Source organism: Sciurus vulgaris (genome assembly GCF_902686455.1).
Source record: "Sciurus vulgaris genome assembly, chromosome: 9".
NCBI classification, from domain to species: domain Eukaryota; kingdom Metazoa; phylum Chordata; class Mammalia; order Rodentia; family Sciuridae; genus Sciurus; species Sciurus vulgaris.
The window spans coordinates 77,010,310-77,015,486 of record NC_136469.1 but is presented as its reverse complement, the minus strand read 5'-3'; the positions used below and the strand labels follow the sequence as shown (position 1 = coordinate 77,015,486).

The 5,177-nt window shown below is 38.8% G+C and overlaps 1 pseudogene across 1 annotated transcript; it reads right to left on the bottom strand.

The window, feature by feature from the left end:
• Positions 1-3,472: 3,472 nt before the first annotated feature.
• On the bottom strand, positions 3,473-4,396 carry LOC306669370 (transcription factor Spi-C-like; annotated as a pseudogene). Its single transcript has one exon. The product of its transcript is annotated as a transcription factor Spi-C-like (transcript).
• Positions 4,397-5,177: the final 781 nt, after the last annotated feature.

The following is a 5,177-nucleotide window of genomic DNA, read 5'->3' as shown; positions in this document are numbered from 1 at the left end:
GACTTATCGGTTCATTTAATAATGATGTTAACAAAAGTGGTGCTATTTATTTATTTATTTATTTATTTGCAGTACTGGTGGGGAGGCGTTGACAAGGGTACTGTACACTGAGTTACACCCTCAGTGCCCCCTCCATATTTTTTTTTTTTTTTTTTTGAGACAAGTTCTGGCTAAGTTGCTGCTGAGGCTGGCTGTTTTACAAGCATGCTTGTGTGTGTGTACAATCACAAGAGTTGCTCTGGCCTGTTGTTTAGTGGAATTAGGATAGTTGCATGCTAGGGTATCAGCATACCCAATTTTAACATAGAACACGATCAAACCATTTTCAAAAAGGGTATGCTATTTTACACAAACCATCAGTTGTGCAAGAGCAACATTGAAGTCTAGCGTAAGAACATATTTGGATTTATTTTTGTCATCTTATTTTGTGCTTTCTCTTCCATTTTTTCCCCTCTCCTATCCTGAATTTATTACTTCTTCCATTTATTTTATCTACACGAATTGAGGATTAATTGTGGTTACCTTAAAAATTTCAATTTGCCTGCTCATCGTAGTCTAAAGTCAATCATTTTCCTAACTCTCTTGAAAAATAGAAGGATCCTAGAACTTGAATTTCAGCCATTTCCCCTCAATTTATATGCTATTATGATATCATGAATTTTAATCCCCACAAGTTGACACCATCCCTGATCTCTTTTCCATCATCCGTGTCACTGTGTATGGTCAGTATTCACTCAGACTTTCACCCCTTTCTTCGTGATTCCTCCCCCTTTTATCATCTTATTTTGTGCCTTCGCTTTCTTTTGCTTCCCCCTCTTTCTTGAGCTCTTGGATTTATTACTTCTTCCATTTTTATTTTCTCTATGTAAATTGGAGATTAGTAGTCTCCAATTTTAATCCAAGACTGAGACTGATGGACATTTAATCTTTGCATCTGGGATGGAACAGTCTGCTGGTAGCAAATCCCGTTTTTGTTTTTCTGAAAGTACATTTACTTTGTACCCATTCTTGAAAGTCTTTCCTAAATGTAGACGTGTATATTCAGATTGAAGTTGTTTTCTTTTTTCCTTGACGAACATTGAAGATCATCTTCTAGCTGCTGTCAGCTACCTGCCCCTTCAAAGCTAACACTCCCATGAGAGCACTTCACAAAGTCCTTGTTTCTGGAATTTGCCATTCACTGGGATGTATTTAGGTATGTTTCTTGTTATTCATCTACTCGGGACTTGACTTCATGTGTGGATTGGAATTTTTCATCAAGATCTGAAAGTTCTCAGGTATCACTTACATAGTGTCTTCACCCTATTTCCCCCCTCCTCTCTTTTGGGATGTCTCATTAGACAAATGTACTTTTCCATTCTATATCTCTTAATCACTTTTCTTTATAGTTCCCATTTCTTTGCCTGTCTTTACTTCTCTCTGGAAAATTTTTATTTCCACAATTTGATTAATTCTCTCTTTAATTCTATGAATCCTGCTCTTACAACCTTTTAGTGAGTTTCTTTCTTTTTTTTCTTTTTTCTTGGTGGTGCTGGGGATTGAAACCAAGGCCTTGGGCATGCTAGGCAAGTGCTCGGCCACTGAACTGCTTTCCCAACCCCCATTGAGTTTCTTATTTTAGTTTTTCATTTCTCATTTCTAGGAGTGATATTTGATTCTTTTCAAATGTGCTTGCTCATAAGGCTTTTTGTTTGTTTGTTTGTTTGTTTGTTTGTTTTGGTTCCAAAGATTGAACCCAGGGGTTCTTAATCACTGAGCCACTTCCCCAGCCCTTTTTATTTTTTATTTTGAAACATGGCCTCACTAAGTTGCTTAGAGTCTTAATTGCTGAGGCTGTCTTTGAACTTGTAATCTTCTTGCCTCAGCCTCCTGAGCTGCTGGGATTACAGGTGTGTGCCACCACACCCACCTCATAAATTTTGAAGTAATTTATGCTTATTGGTTTTATTTTTTTCCCAACAACTCCAAAATATGCCTTTGGAGGATCTGAGTATTTTTTCTGTTGCTTCTTCTTCATGGAGTCTTCCTTCACAGTTTTCCACTCTGGCCTAGCAGGCAGAACAAGACGAAACCTCCCTTCACGTTTACATTTTCCAGGAATGTTCTTAGCCTTTATTTCCCATTTATCTTTTCTCCCTAAATTAAAACTTCCCTCTTATTTATTTGTGTGTTTAGAGTATTTTCATGATGCCCGGTTGTGTTTTTTGGAATTTTATCTTCTCTCAGGACTCTACGACAGGGATTGGCAAACTACAGCCCACGGGCCAAATCCTGCCCTCTGCCTATTTTGTAAATAAAATTTTATTGGAAGACAGCTGCACCCATTTGTTTACATATTGTCTATATCTGCTTTTGCCTTACAATAGCAAAGTTGTGCAGTTGCCCTATGGCCCACAAAACCCCAAATATTTACTATCTGGCCCTGCACCCTGTATAGTCTGTCCATGTGAGCACTAGGTCAGTATCTGTCCAGGACCACTTTAAACTAAATTATTGGCGTGAAGTTTATTTGGCCACGTAAATGTGAGACTTTAGCCTGTAAATCCCACAAGGGTTATCTTGTGGTTTTGAATTCTCTGTGTAAAGTTTTTGAGGTTGATCCATGTTGTGTTTATAAGCAGTTCATTCCTTTTAATTGCCAAGTGGTTTTAAATCCTTAGAGAAAAACTCTTTCCCTTTCACTCAGCACTAAGGTCTGACAAGCCATTTACTGTGCTTATGTCTGGAGTGGGGAACGGATGATCTTCTTTCAGAGTCCTTTGAGAGTCCACCTTCAAGGGAAGGGTCTTGGACTTCCCACCTAGAGCTGGCCTTTAAGTCTGTCTCTTGTGCCTCAGCCCTTGATGATCTAGAAACTCAAGTTTACCTGGTTCAGCCAATGGCTGCAACCAAGCAAGTGGTGGTCCCTCACTCTGCTCTCCTCTCTGGGAACTTTTCTCCCTCAGTCCTTGGCTTGAGCAGTTCTAACTCTTGCTAGTTTATAGAAGCACACATGATTTTCTTTTCTTTCTTTCTTTCTTTATTTTTCAGTGCAAAGTTAATTGAATAATTTAAGTTAATTGGGGTTTTTTTTTCCTCTTTTTATTTTTTGTCCCTTGGCAACTTCTGGGGAGATTGGTTCTAGGATCAGATACCAAAATCCTCCGACGCTAAAGTTCCTTATATAAAATAAGGTAGGATTTGCTTAAAAGTAAGGAACATCCACTCAAATACTTCAAATCATCTCTAGGTTACTTATAATACCAATATAAAATAAATGTTATCTAAATAGTTATTACTGTATCATTTGGGGAGAATAACAAGAAAATAAGTTTGTACATGTGAAGTACAGAAACAATTGTTTTTTTCCAATATTTTCCATCCATGGATGTGGAACCTGTGGAGATGGAAGACCAACTGCTTTAAGAGAAAAATCCTAAGGCTTTGTAGGGTTGCCTGAAGCCAGGCAGTGGGGAAATGAGAGAGTATATATTTAGCAATCAGGGTAACTTAGCTCATGGTAATTGGCATACGCATAGTTGAAATTGGCATTCCAGTTATTTCAACTGAGATATTCTGGATCAGGTTGAACAGACTGAATAGAAGATCTCTTTACCCAAGAAATGAGGTGGAGAGAGTCTTTGGAGAATGGCCTCCCTGAACTGGTAGGTGAGCTTCCTCCGGATTTTGATGATTTCCCCAGTTCTTCCGTAATTCCTCAGGGCTCTGGCCATTTTCTGGTAAGTCATGGTCTTCCGATTGCCTTTTCTTTTCTCCCAAAGTTCAGCAAGTTTTTCTTTGTTTTTTTGATACAAACTGAAAGATGCCTTTGTTTTTATCTACCCACTGAATACAAGATGCCATCTCTGGATTGCACAGGGACTCGTGAAGGTAGTCAAACAGCCTGAGCTTCTTCCTGCCTTTTCCTCCCTTCTGCTGGAAGGCAGCAGGTTCTATGAACTGATTTTCAGTTATGTTCTGCAGAGGTTGATGAATATTTCCTTCAAAATAGAAGTCTGCAGCACTGTTTATCACGGTTCTCCAATTATAGACAGGTTCCTCTGTAGGAAACACTCCATAGCAGCTGGAATGTCCTCTGATGTGAGGACAATGGTTAATGAAAGCCAGGTAATTTTTGTAATCTGGGGAGTACTGAAGATCTCCGGATGAATGCTGCCTTAGTACTTCAATAGCATCTTCAAAGGCTTGACCCAGCTTGTCTTGCTCAACAGAACTCATGCTTCCTTAATAAGTGATGATTCCAAGAACGTGTAGTTTGGTGGGCCCAGCACAGCCTATAACTTCAGTCAACAAATCCAGCAACTGTTTATGCAAGTTCCTAGCATTTTTCCTGTGCGTAAGAGTCCAACGTAGCATCCAGCTGTACAAGGTGTAAGTTGCCTTCCTTTCTTCTAAAACATGCATGCATCCTCGATTTTCTTTTATTGATTGTAAATTTTTGAAAAGTTTCTCTGAGTGTTTTTAGATTAAAGCCATTTTTTTCCCCTTTGGTACTAGGGATTGAACCCAGGTGTGTTTAACCCCTGAGCCACATCCCCAGCCCTTTTTAAAAAAATATTTTTTAGTAGTAGATGAACACAATACCTTTATTTATATATTTTTATGTGATACTGAGGATTGAGCCTGGTGCCTCACACATGCTAGGCGAGCGCTCTACCACTGAACCACAACCCCAATAACCCCAGCCCCTTTTTTTAAAAATATATATTTTATTTAGAGACTGTGACTTACTGAGTTGCTTAGGGCCTCCTTAGATTGCTGAGGTTGGCTTTGAACCTTCAATTCTCCTGCCTTAGCCTCCCTAGCTGCTAGGATTACAGGTGTGTACCACTGTCCCCGGCTTAAAGCAATTCTGTTAATATAAAAAGTAATGCTTTTGCGCTCATATATTGTTATTACTATTTGTAATTTAAATATTTCTCTGGATTATTTTAAATAAAATTAAGTTTTTTTCCTTTTCTTTTTTGATGGTACTAGGGATTGAACTCAGGGGAGATTTACCATTGAGTTACATCCCAGTCCTTTTTAAAATTTTATTTTGACCCACCAGTCTTTGCTAAGTTGCAAAAGGTATGGCTAAATTGCTGAGGCTGGCTTTGAACTTGTGGTCCTCCTGCCTCAGCCTCCCTAGTCACTAGGATTATAGTTGTGTGCCACTACACCAGCAGATGAATTGA